This window comes from Arvicanthis niloticus, chromosome 23 (genome assembly GCF_011762505.2).
Source record: "Arvicanthis niloticus isolate mArvNil1 chromosome 23, mArvNil1.pat.X, whole genome shotgun sequence".
Taxonomy (NCBI): Eukaryota; Metazoa; Chordata; class Mammalia; order Rodentia; family Muridae; genus Arvicanthis; species Arvicanthis niloticus.
Window position 1 is genome coordinate 4,323,858 of NC_133430.1, and position 14,750 is coordinate 4,338,607.

The window sequence follows — 14,750 nt, forward strand, 5'->3', positions numbered from 1 at the left end:
GCCTTGTAGGAAACTTGTAGATTATGTTCATCTCTGATGCTGTCTCTGGTAACTCATTTCTTCATAAGTGATTACTGTTATAGGTCCACCTAAGAGCCCCTAAGAAAAGATTGTGGTTGATACAGAACAAGGTTGAGACATCACAATTTACCATCCATACTTGAAATGGATTCTTAACATCACCATGCACATTACAAAGAAGAGATTCAAGAGTCATAATGAAATGTCTGTGAATGAGAACTTATAGAAGTGGATTTTCAGATCCAGCGAGGGCCACTGCAGATCTGTCAATTCTCTAAGAAGTAAAGGTCAGCAGAAGGAGATAAGAAAGTTGTTCACTGAGTGGATTCTAATAGCCTAGGTGGATTTTATATCCAACATAATTAAATTCAGAGATTATGTGAGATCTCAATGCCACAATACTGAAGAGTTTCTTTGTTAAATAACAGCCATATTGAGATCAGCAAGATCCAAAAGGGCTCCCTTATGCTTTTGGAAATAACTCTAGTACATGTAAGACTTAGAAATAAAGGTTAAGGTTATTTGAGCCTCAGGACCCTGACCAAGATAGGGAAAAGTGTTCCAGGAGTTTCCAGCTGATTTCAATATTGGCAATAGTCCTGTTGATCACTGGTGTGTCATTAGTGTATAAAGGGAACATGGCGCTCAACGTTGCTCCTCAGACTCGCAAATATGGTTAATCTGAAGGAGATTCAGTTGGTCCTTGAACCACTGAACTGTGGTTCACTTTAATAAATACTGAAGTCATGACTGGATTCTCATGAGGATGGAAAATCTCTGCCTATAAAGGTACCAGGTTGGAACAGTGACTCTATTTCCCCAGACACCTGAATCTCACCAAGAAGCTGACTACCATAGAAAAACTACTTATTCTGATTTAGAAAGTACCAGGTATTCATCTACAAATTATCTTTTCTCATGATTACAGAATTTGTGGTTGCAAATACAGGTATGTCCATACAAGAAACAGTAATACTTTAATACCCAAATATTCAAGTTCTGTGAGCACATAGTTTTTCAACTTGGACTGAAGTTGAATTATCCTATACCTGGTGCCAGCAGCTAAAAGTGATACATGATATTGTCCATGAGAATTGTGATATATAGTTTGTCTGTAACTTCCCTCCGACATAAGTTAGTGAATGGGAACTATAGAGATCTCCAGAAATATCTCTAAACTGATTTTGTCTGACTTTTAGATATATAATTACTGAAGGCATCATGGTGTATCATTCTATGAGAGAATCAGAGTGAGGATAAGTGAGCCAGTTTCCAGACACAATTCTTCTTATAAAGGGACTCAGAAAAAATTCAAGTGGTGTTCATGCCCTTATGTTGATCTTACAAGAGGAGGAGGAGAAGGAGCAATAGGAAAAGGCACGAGAGAAGTAGCAGGAGGAATAAGAGTAGAAGGAAGAAGGAAAAGGAGAAGGAGATGGAGAAGAAGAAGACAAAGAAAAAAAACAAAGTTACAGAAGAAACTGCTTGCAGTTTAGGATAAATTAAAACAGTGTACCCTTATAGGAGAAGGGAAAATAATCCACAAAGTGAAGGAAGTATAGGAAAAATGCTATAAATCAATATGTGCTTGTATTCAAAGGAAAGACATCACAGTTTCACAGACATTGCGCTAGATCACCAAATATTGTGATATTGATATTATTTTAAAAGGGTAATTTTGTAGCATCTATTTGTAATATCACAGAGCTCAGAAGTTTGTAAATAGACTACATTGTAAAGAGAATGATGTTTGTAAAATATTTAAGTAGGCATGCTCTCCTGGTCCTTGCAGCATTATCTATTAGCATCTCACCATACTGGAATGTGAAGTACACCCTTGTAGACACTTCCCAGCACTACAAAGATGTTGAAATGCCAAGACAAAACCATCTGTCATCCTGAAACATAGGAACAACTGTTCCACTATAATTAGAAAATGTTTTTTTATTGGATATTTTATTTACATTTCAGATGCCATCCCTTTCCCCAATTCCTCTCCCTAGAAAACTCCTATCCTATGCCCCCTTTTCCTTTTTGTTTTTATACAATTTTTTAAAATGCGAATCAAAGGCTTTATAAGTTTGGTAATGCTCAATCAGAAGTGTAACCCAATATCCAACCTAGATATATCAACTATCTTTGACTGGTGGAGACATGTGAACATCTGCCTCCATGTACCCCCTCTCTTTCTCTCTCTTCTCTTTCTTTCTCTCATCACCTAGCTTCTCCTCTTCTTCTTCTCCTCCTCCTCTCCTTACTCTTTCTCTTCCTCTCACCTTAGCTCCTCCTACACATCACCCTTCCTGTTAAAATAAAACTTTTCTCTCAAAATACAATTAGAGCATAATTATGCCAATTTGTACCAGTGAGGTACAAGATAGTCCTAATACCCAGTCCATCATTTTGTTGACTAACCAGAACCTCTGTCATCTCTCCTAACTAAAACACTTAGTTCTGAACCTGGCTTTATTCTTGGCTTTAGAATGAATGTCAGCTGAAAACCATCCACTCAAATCTTTTCTCTCAAAGTAAATAGCCAGGATTGGCTATGAGACTATATGTTTCAACCCTGTCAGAAATCCAGAATGACTGAGTTAACTGATATTATGGGAGCACAAAGCATAGCTTCTAAAACTTAGCCAATTTATAGAGACCGCTGAACACATGGACAGTCCCTATTCTACAAAACGTTGGAGCATCTGATCTTCAGCCTTCTGGCCCAGGATCATCTGACAGACCTTAGTGATGAAGAATTATTTAGGGCTGATTACTCTGTCTAGGCAGATATAATCAGTCAACTATTCTGCAAGTGTGTCCTTTTTTGGACAGTAATTTGTCTGTAGATGGAAAGAGGCAATTCTTGCCTAGTGGCTGTCTCACCACAACTGGAGTTGATGCCCCGAAGATGCTACCATGAGAAATGATAATTCACAATACATCATACTGATTGTGACCAGTAATAGAAGATTCGTTGGACTGCTGCCTGTTCCTTCTATCCCTTTCCCCCCTCATTCCTTTAAATGCCAATTCATTATGTGAAACAGATTCAGTCACAGCATGCACTCACTTGATTTTTATTTCTTTTTAAATGTGAAAATTTTTTCTGTAACTGATCTGTGGATACTACAGTGATTCTTCCCTTTTCTTTGGCCCCTGCATCTGAGTCTCTCAGGAGTTCATTCATAGATATATGGATGGCTGCATAAGAACTTGTGATTCATTCAGGCTCTTCCGAACACAGGCATTTTGCCTGAGTTATAGCCTGATGATGACAGGAAGAAGCCTGATATCTCCTGACATTACTTTTTAAAAAATCATAACCACTAGTGTTCGATTCAACTGCTACCACAGAGGAACCTGGCTTAAAGAGTACATTAAATTTTAAGTAATATTGACAGAACTTAAAATCAATCTCTGACACATGAGCCAATATCCCCAGGTAAACAAACCATGTATCCCTTCAGATGAGCTCTGTGAACACTAAAGTTTCAGGGATGTGATATTGCTTAAGCCAAACTGTTCAACTTCAGTGTGATCCATGACAAACCTACCTGCAAGGGAGTACATTACCACCATGCAGCACAATGAGGCCAAAATCCCCATAGAGAAATGAGGTGGCTGTGGAGCAGACTCACTGTCTTCTATTGGTTTCCTTCCTTAAGTGTATTAACTGATATTCCCAGATGTGATCTACATGTGATATCTCCATGCTCAAACACAGTAAAGATTTCTATGAAATACTTTACAGATTTATATATCTTTAATTAATTATTTTATTTATTTACATTTTAGCCATTTTCTCCTACCAAACCCCCACCACAATTTCTCACCACATTCCTCTTTCCCCTTTCCTCTGAGAAGGTGATCTCCCTATATATTTCCATTTATATTTATTTTTATAAATTTTTGAATAAAAGATACATTTTGTTGTGATACTATGTATTGTTGTACAGTGTATACTATATATTTGCTGATAACTGAATCCCACACCCACAAATTAACCCAGAACCTTCCTAATACCTCACTCACCCAACTACACACACTTTCTCTATCTGGAAAGCAAAAAAACCAAAGGAAAAGTTATTTTAAAATGTTTTAACAATGAGCATTTTCAAGAACAAAGAAATAAAACAAAACACCAAACACACATAAAAACACATACAAACACACACAGAGAGAAACAACAAGAAAGACACACACATACACAGAGAAAGAGAGATACAGAGAGAGACAGAGAAAGAGAGACAGAGATACACAGACCTGCAGCCCTCCTGGGCCATGATCCATGGCTTTTCCATGTTGCCTGTCTGTCTGATGTGCACTTCTCATGTGTTGCAACTATTCCTTTCCCAGCATGTTGGCTCTCTTCTCTGCCTCTTCCTCAGTCACTTGCTTAGAACCCTAAAGGCTCTGTCTCCCTGTCCAGCCATTGTTTGCAAGCAACTTTATTTGAAAGTCAAAATCACTTGAGAGCAGGTATTCTCAACCTCTTAGGTACAGGTTCTCATGAAATTTGGGGGACTCAATGAACATAATACAATTATTAGACCAAACAACAATAGGTACCTATGGCATTCTGACCATTAGCTTATAGGAAATTTTCCTTTGCCTGGCACAGATACGTGCAATTAAAAAACACATGAATTTGGGGAGAAGTAATGTCTACTTATGCAAGTAACTCACCAGTTAACATAAAACAAAATGTTCATCTATGCTGTCTCTACTCAGTTTTCTGAAACTACCTATATCTCACATAAGCTATGACATGACAAAAACCACTAGCCTGGTGGTTTACACCTTGGGAGTGCTGGTTGGTTGGTATTGTTACTCTTCCTATGGGGCCACAAACCCTTTCAGCTCCTTCAGTCTTCTCTCTAACTCCGCTATTGGGGACCAGGTTCTTATCTGCTTTTTAAAAAAAGTTGAATAAAAGTCATAGAATGTATTATAATAATAGAATTCCATTACTCCAGTTTATCCCAGATTCTTACTAGCTCCTTTCTGATTCAAATACACACGATTTTTTCTCTCTATAGAAAGTCAAAATAAGGAAAAGAAATTTGAGAAGGGATTAAAAACAACAAAATTAAACAAAACAAACAACAACAACATCACACACAATAATAAAACCACATCTTTTTCATCATGATATGCAGGCAAAACATAAGACAAAAAGAAATGTGCAAAGTGGTATGTGACAAAATACTTACAAAAATACCTATGAGTTCATTATTTGTTGGTTATCAACTGCTAAGCTTATCTTCCATGAATAAGTGTGGTTAATATCCCCTATAAGACTACAATGAGAAAAATTCATTTTTCTATTGAAAGTGACAGTTAATTGCACAAATTTCTGGGATAAGTTTGAGAACCTGTGTCCATGTTACTTTCTCAACATGGAGATTTCATGTGGGTTGACTTGGTTTAGGCCCTGTGCCTACAGACACAGTCCTTTAACTTTGTATCTGCATTAGTCCAATTATGTCTGGCATACATTCTTTCCTTGGAGTCATTCACCTTCCTTGGCTCTAATAATTTTCTCAGTGTTAAACTCTTACTTAGAAATAAGGTCTGACTATGGAGTTATTGTGGGCACCAGGAGCACTGCCTCATACTTGTTTGGCTACCTGTGGGGACTATTGGACAATTCATTCATAGGACATTTACCTGTACCTGGCACTGTTATGTGCAATTAATTATTCATGTATTGTGGGATTGATGACCCCCAAGCTCGGAAGACCCTCACTCAAGTCTCAGCCACCCAAAAACTCGCAAGACACTGTACCTGGATGCAATCAGCAGAGGCTTTATTAGGGAGAGTTGGCTGGCCAACGGTCAATTTTTTTGCCCATGCAGGAGCTGAATTGACAAAGACTGGCTAGCTGAGGGTCTTTTTAAAGGGGAAATCCACAAACCAGGGGAGTTAGGAGGGGGTGAGGAGTTGCTAAAGAAATATAACATAAAAATGGTGAAGAATTCCAGAGAAACCCAACCTAAGTGAGTCAGGGTTATGTGGAAAACACTTTGTATACTCATTCTTCTCAAAAATGTGGTCTTGTCGTGTCACTTGCTCAACTATTTCTCGGTTGCTGCCCTGTCACTTGCTCAACTATTTCCCAGTTGCTGCCTTGTCATCGTGGTTACTAGTTTCTCAGCCCCACCTAGATGACTTGCATTCATCTCTTCCAGTTCCTGAAAACGGCCAGTCTACATTTTTAGCTTGCTTCAGAGAAAATTTTCTATGTCCTTCATTTAAAGAAAAGCCTAAAGAAAAGTGTGTAAATATTTTATAAAATGATTTTTATAATTTTTTACTTTACAGGATAAGCAATGTCTTCTCATTCTAGCATTCATAAGCTAAACTAAAACAAAAAGCTCATTGATGTGCTCTCTACTCAGTTTTCTGAAAGCATATGTCTTATATAGCTTTAGGATCTGACAAAAATTAGACCACTGTGACAAAAGTAATAACTCAACTACAACTCTTATCTAAATATGACCAGTTTTTCATACACTTCCTTAAATTTAACATTTTTGTAAATATACTTTATTCATAAACTCACATCATAATCTGAACACATTCTATCAACACAAAGACATTCTCAAATATATACCAAGTAACTATAAACTGTCCATTTCTTAATTTTTTATTACAGAAATAAAATTGTATAGATTGTAGTCAGTTGTAGGTGCTGCAGTAGAGAGAGAGAGACTCATCAAGATGTTATACTTTCATTTTTTGAAGGATAAGAAAGGTCAGGTCTGCTTGGAACCTAGGTCACTCCAGTTACTTTATTCAAACATTGTAAACGAGGTTAATTGGGGCTGGAAAGGTTCTAACTACCAAAGTTATCTTGCACTTGTTGTGCATGAGAGTCAACAACTCACACAGATCTCAGTGCCTTTTAACCATGGCTAACCATAATCTAAAGTAATAACTTCAGATTTGCCAGGAGTATCTTAGGATCAAGGTCCATGCAGCTCTAAACTCTCAAGTAGAACCAAGTGCAGACCTTCCAGAGAGACATTTCTTCAAGGTACAAATGCTCTCAAAATAATTTTCCAGTCTCTACTGATTGACCCAAGCATAGCAAAGGCTTTACGAAAATCTTTCACTCAAAACCAGACATGAGGCTTTTCTATATGTTTCATTTAAAGCCATACATAAAAGCTTTACTGTATATATCACAACAAAATTATAATGTTTGTTTTCATTACTCAGGAATTCACTTTCCTTTATTCCCAGTATCCCTGCTTTGGTTTGCAATGAAACATCCATTGGATATCCTCTTTTTTTTTACATAAAGAATCTTGATTTTTTATCATAGTTTTTGTATAAGACTTAAATTTGGTGTATACTACACCAATCTGTAATTTCTCCATTTCCCAAAACTATTTTATGTTTTAAACATTTGCCTCCTCTATCTGTTATCTCTGCTTTTATTTTATTTCTATTTTATTATATCATCCCCCTGAATTCCTTACACACTAATGATGCAATTCTAGTCTCTTGGTTTCTACAAATTCAGTAAACAAAATAAAATATTCAAATTCTCAAGCACATATGGGTAAGAACATGAAGCATTTGCCTTAAGGACATGGGTGACCTCATGCATCATATTTTTTCCAGTTCCATACACATACCTACACGTGTCATAATTCATTTTACCACTGAATAGTTTTTTTATTATTTTTTCCACATACCACACAGTCATTATTTCTTTGTGATTTGTTGTAAATATAGAATTATTCCTTTCTTTAGCTGCTATGAATTGAGCAAGAACATCATGCTGTGAAGAAACATGGATGTGCAGTGTCTCTATAATAAGGTGTAGCATCATTTGAGTACCTGCTTTGGAGGCATATAGTAAGGACGCACCATAATTTTACTTCTTATTGCTTGGGGAATTCTGCAAACTGATTTCCCAAGTCACTACACTAGTTTATAGAGGTTACTCTTTTAGCACATTTATGTCCACATTTTTGTTCATTTATATTTTTTCATTGGATATTTTATTTATTTACATTTCAAATATTATCCCCTTTCCTGGTTTTTCCTCCACAACCCCCTATTCTGTCCCCATTCCCTTGCTTCTATGAGGGTGTTCCCCCACCTACCCACACATTCCTACCTCACCACCCTGGCATTCCCCTACATGGGGCATTGAGCCTTCACAGGACTTCTTCTCCTCACATTGATTCCAGATAAAGCCATCCTCTGTTACATATGCAGCTGGAGCAAGGGATACTGGTGTGTGTTCTCTTTGGTTGGTGGTTTAGTCCCTGGGAGCTCTAGGGGTTCTGTTTGGTTGATATTTTTGTTCTACTTGTGGGGTTTCAAACATCTCAGCTCCTTCAGTCTTTTCCTTAACTCAAACATTGGGGTCCCTGTGCACAATCCAATGATTGGATGCACACAGCTGCATCTGTTTTTGTTGGGCTCTGGCAGAGTCTCCCAGGAGATAACTATATCAGGCTTATTTCAACATGCATTTCTTGGCATCTTCAATAGTGTCTGCATTTGGTGTCATTTTATTCTAGAGGATGATGCTTATATTCCTCATCGTGTGACTAAGGTCAAATTGAAAAATTAAACTTCTTTGAATTTAGCTAAGGGATTTGGTTTCAGTAATTAGAGAAACCAACCTTTAACTGACCAATAAATTCTCCTTGCCTCCTAGGTCACACAGTGCAGATAAGTGCTATACAGCTTGAAGAAAGAGCAAAGACTTCAGTGATCTCATGCAGTACCAGAATTGCAGTCTACCATATCAGCCTTTTGTAAGATGAATTCCTTAGTATCTGTCTGTTATAGAGTGATGAATTGATTTCTAATTGAATTTGTGGCCTGATTCAAATAAAACATAGCAATAACAATTTTACATATATTTAGAATTTTAATGCAAGTGTATTTTGTATGCTGCACATATTTTTTCATAACCTCTACCCTTCCATTTTTTGCCAGTCATATTTTTTCACTATTCAGTTAAATATTTTCACTGATACATCATCATGTATTTGCATCCTTAGTTGTATGTAACTATGAAATATATAAGCTAATAATGAGAGTTTAATCAATCATCTATGTTCTTGAGATGGTCTCAATTAATACAGTTATTTTCAATTTCATCCAGTTTCCTAAAAGCAGTGTAAATTTATTTTTTGTCTGATGAAAAACTTGTGTGTGTATGTGTGTGTGTTTGTATTACTGATGAAATCCCTTGTTAAACACACATTTATAGTTTATTTTTTAATTTAGTTATTGAAGATAATGCTGCAATAACCATTGATGTATAAATATTTCTGAAGTATATTATTGTTTGGTCATTTTAGTGAGTTTTTTCAGTATATTATCTGTTAAAAAGGCAAAAATCAATTGAAAGATGGCTCTAAATTCTCATAAGTATCATAAGCATCACAATCACTATCTGAAAATCCATCTAATAACATTGTCCCAAAGAGAAGGAAGAGTGTCAGGCCAGGAATCTCTGAAGTTTACTCCCTGGTGATATATGCACAGTATCTGCACATGGCTCAAGGAAGGTGTCTCGGGTACATATCTTCAGAGAAGTCTAGAACTTGGACTTCAGCATCCTGCTGCTCCACCCTTATACTTCTCCTTCATTCTTCTCAAGCTATACTAGGTCCTTATGTAAGAAGTAACCTGCTTGTAAATATGCAAATCTATTGAATCTATGGCATTAAATACAGTCATGTTCACATCCTAAAAACAACACATGATCAGTGTTCTCTTCATGGTCATTGAAAATATTGACTCTAACCATGAAATGGAGCTGGATACTTGCTTTTATTGTCAGTAACAGCAGGTGAGGGGCTCACCAGTTCCATATCTGAAAAGGAGATAGGTCCTGAGGTGACAATGACATCTATTCTGCTGTTTTCCCCACAGCTGTCCACTCACAGATCCAGCTGCAGCAGTCTGGGACTGAGCTGGTGAGACCTGGGGCTTCAGTGAAGATGTCTTGCATGGCTTCTGGCTACACTTTTACCAATTACAATATGCACTGGGTAAAACAGAAGACTGGACAGGGTCTGGAATGGATTGGAGGTATTAACCCTGGAAGTGGAGGTGCTAGCTACAATCAGAAGTTCAAGGGCAAGGCCACTCTAACTGCAGACAAATCCTGCAACACAGCCTACATGGAGTTCAGCAGCCTGAGCTACGAGGACTCTGCCCTCTATTACTGTGCAAGACACAGTGCTGTAACCATATCCTGAGTGTGTCAGAAAACTTGGAGGTATAAGAAGCTGCCCTGGCACTGAGATAACAGAAAAGATTAGCCTGTATAGTTGATCAAAAATAATTATTTTGGCATCCATTTTTCTGCATCCTCCTCACACTTTTATAGTGCCATTTTCAACTATGGAAATAAACATCTAAGAATAAGGTGGTACTGATTGAAGGTCAACCTAGCACACACCATACCTTGTTAATCTTTTGACTACCTCCATTGGCATGCTTCTTTTTCAGCAAAATAATACAAAACTGAAAACCATAATGCTTCATCATAGAAAAATCTCTGGATTCTGAGAGACTAGAACTTCTTTTGAAATAGCTATGGATAAAATATAATAAAATTTTTGCCTAGGACCCACCTTGGCTGAGGGCAGGGTCTGGAGAACAGTGGATGCAAGGGTCTGGAGAACAAGTGGAGTGGTGGAGGGAAGGAAGTATCAGACATGAAACTTCATTCACTTCACGACAGATGGGACAAAGAGGAAGTATATCTCGGTATGGCTTTTTTTTTTTTTTTATTCTGACCATTTTGTCTCTGTCAAGATTTATGCATAAAATCATTTTGCCAGAAATTTTATGGATTGATCACACACTTTTTCAAAATACATTTTCTTCTATAGCCTTTCTTGATTAGATAGGAATATTTAAAGAGTAACAAAGTGAGCAAACAGTAATTTTATAAGAACTAAAATTAATATTAAAATAAAATCAATTTTTTTAAATTCAGTATCTTCTTCCTTAAGATTGGTGTTGTAAAGCCATTCAGTTACAGAAATGCTAGACAGAATGACTCTATTGAATTTGATTTTGTTTCAGCTTGACATAAGATTAATAGATCAAAATTATTTCCTCCTACCTATTATATTAAACTTGACTTTCTATAGAAGTTCAACCTTTGACCCTTATTTAATTCTTCCTTTCCTTCTTCAATATTTTGTTCATATTTGGTATAAGACCACTGTTCTTTTTTTAGTCTTAGAATTGTAGACAACATTGGCTTCTTCCTTATTCACTGGGGTTGCTTTGAAATTTTTGAAAATATCTATCTATCTATCTATCTATCTATCTATCTATCTATCTATCTAGTTATTTATTTCACTCCATATTTTATTCCCCTCCTGGTCTACCCTCTGACTGTTCCACATCCCAAATCTCCGACCTGATCCCTGTCTTCATGAGGATGTCTTCACCACCCACACCATCAGATCTCTAAACTCTCTGGAACCTCCAGTTTTTTGAGGGTTAGGTGTGTCTTCTCTGACTAAACCCAGACCTGGCAGTCCTCTGCTGTATATGTGTTGGGGGCCTCATATCAGCTGGTATGTGCTGCCTGATTAGTGGTCCAGTATCTGAGAGATCTAAGATCTAAGATCCAGGTTAGTTAAGGTCCTCCTACAGGGTTATCCTACTGCTCAGCTTCTTCCATTCTTTCCCTAATTCAACCACAGTGGTCAGCAGTTTCTGTCCATTGGTTGGGTGCAAATTTCTGCATATGACTCTTTCAGCTGCTTCTTGGGTCTCTCAGAGGGCAGTCTTGATAGGTCCCTTTTTATGAGTGCTCTGTGGCCTCAGTGATAGTGTCAGGTCTTGGGGCCTCCCATTGATCTGGATCCCACTTTGGGCCTGTCCCTGGACCATTTTTTCTTCAGTCTCCTCTCCATTTCCATCCCTGAAATTCTTTCAGATAGGAACAATTATGGGTCAGAGTTTTGACTGTGGGATGGCAACTCCATTTTTCACTTGATGCCCTGACTTTCTGCTGGAGGTAGGCTCTATAAGTTAACTCTCTCCACTCCAGGACATTTTGTCTAAGGTCTCTCCCTTTGATTTCAGAGAGTCTCTCACCTCCCAGGTCTCTGGTACATTCTGGAGGATCCCCCTAACCTCCTGCCTTCTGAGGTTGCCTATTTCCATTTTTGTTCTGCTGGCTCTCAGGGCTTCAGTTCTTTTCCCCTCACCCAATATCACATCATGTTCCCCTGTAGCCACCCATCCACTTTCCCTCCCACTTTCTTCCTTCCCTCCTCACTTGTGATTGTTTTCTTCTCCTACCCAAGTGGGACTGAGGCATTCTCATTTGAGCCCTTCGGCTTGTTGAACGTTTTAAGTTCTGTGGACTCTACCTTGGGTATTCTGAAAAAAAAAAAAAAAAGTCAAAAAATAACATATAGAACTAAACTGAGAATTCACAACCGAGGAATCTCAAATGGCTGGGAAGCCCCTAAAGCAACGTTCAAAGTCCTTAGTGATCAGAAAAATGCAAATCAAAATGACCCTGAGATTCTAACTTACACCAATCAGAATGAATAAGATCAAAACTTCAGGTGACAACACATGTTGGTGAGGATGTGGAGAAAGAGGAACACTCCTCCATTGCTGGTGAGATTGCAAACTGGTACATCTACTCTGAAAATCAGTCTGGAGGTTCCTCAGAAAACTGGAAATAAATATACCTGAAGACCCAGGAATACCACTCTTGAAAATATATCCAAAAGATGCCCCACCATGCTACAGAGGCACATGTTCCACTATTTTCACAGTAGCCTTGTTTATGATAACCAGAAGCTAGAAACAATCTAGACGTCCATCAACAGAAGAATAGATACAGAAAACGAGGTTCATTTACACAATGGAATGCTACTCAGCTATTAGGAACAAGAACATCCTGAGTTTTGCAGGCATATGGATGGAACTAGAAAATATCTTCCTGAGTGAGGTAACTCGGACCCAAAAGGAAAAGTACGGCATGTGCTCACTGATAAGTGGATATTAGCCAAAATAGTACAGAATGTTTTGAATTTTTAATCCATTTACATGATTATGGCTGCAGGTCTGTCAGAGATATCCTTTATTATGTTAAGATATGTTCCCTTCTGTCCTATACTCTCTAGGATTTTTATGATAATAAATCAGATTTTTTTCAAAAAGTTTTTTTTTTGCATATTTACAGATGATCCTATGATTTTTGTCTTTAAGTGTATTTATGTGGATTTTTTTTTACATTTATTAACTTACATATGTTCACCTAGCTCTGCATCTCCAGGGAAAAGCCAGCTTGGTTATGGTTGGTAATACTTTGATGTATATCTGTATTTGGTTTGTATGTATTATGTTATGATTTTTTTAATTTATGATCATCAGGGACATTGGCCTGAAGTCTTCCTTTCCTTCTTCCTTCCCTTTTTGTTTCTTTCTCTTTTCCTGCACTATGATCTCTAGATTTCAGTTTTTATGAATTTTAAGTTTTTAAGTTTTTAAAAATGTACCATTTAATGCAGAATGGCCTTAGAACTGTGTAACCAGGGATGACTTCTCTTTCCATTACATTTATTTATTCCTTTGTTTCTATATTCTGAAACCTAGTTCTGATTTTATTGTTTTCAAAAATACATTTTAACTATAAAATGAGAACATAAGAAAGGTCTCCTAAACTGAAGCAAATGCATTCTGTAGTCATAAGGATAAAATCACAAGGAACACACAGGATGCTAATGTGTGCAATATACTCAGGCCTGGTGTCTCAGTGATTACATTCTTTATGTAAAATTTTTAGTCTTGTTTATATATACACTCTCGAAAATTGATCTTCAACATAGAGAAAGTATGAAGTTGTTTAGAGGAGCCTAGAGTTTAAGAGGAATTATTGGGCATGGAAAATATTTAACTAGAGTTAAGAAATTGGCCATTAAAAGTTTTATGTTTTAATGTCAATTTACATTATTGCTGTTATAAATTGTTTTATAGTTTCAATAGGGAAAATTATTATTTTACTTTCACCAATTTTATAACAAAAAATTTTTGGATATATAAAATTATTTAACCTCTCTTTCTACAAAGTAATATATAAAAACATGTAGGAAATTGCTACTTTGCAATCCAGTTTTAAAATATTTTAAAAATATGTTGGGAGTAAGATAGAGAGCTTAGACAGAAGAATACTTAACTGTTCTTCTAAAAGGAGAAACATTTCTTCTAGCACATAGTACATCACTGCTAAATGAATAAAAATAAAATATTTGAAACTATTATGTAAAAATGGAAGGCAAAAATTAAATAGAAAGTAGGTAAAATGAATGACTAAATCATATTGTTCCTAGAAAAAAAACCAGTGCCAAGTATGAGATATTTCTTTAAAAACTGGGGACCAGGAGACCCCAGAATTCCCAAAACAAAAGAATTGTGTCTGTTGCTCTTTGTTTATCAGGAAAACTGGATATTTTGATCATATTGCTAAGAAAATTACGTATCTTGGTTTCAAGATATTAGTAAAGCAAGAAAGAAGAAAGTTGAAAACTTGAAAACCAAAATACCATTGGTAATAGTGTCAGGGATTTTTGTCTGGCCATGGGATGGATCCCAAGTTGGGCCAGTCACTGTTTGACCATTACTTCAGTCTCTGCTCCATTTTTGTTCCATCTTTTAGACATAAGCACATTTGGGTTGAAAGTTTTGTAGGTGGTTAGTGTCACCA

At 36.8% G+C, this 14,750-nt stretch overlaps 1 pseudogene; it reads left to right on the forward strand.

The window, feature by feature from the left end:
• Positions 1 to 659: 659 nt before the first annotated feature.
• Positions 660 to 10,260, forward strand: LOC143437168 (Ig heavy chain V region 23 pseudogene; annotated as a pseudogene).
• Positions 10,261 to 14,750: the final 4,490 nt, after the last annotated feature.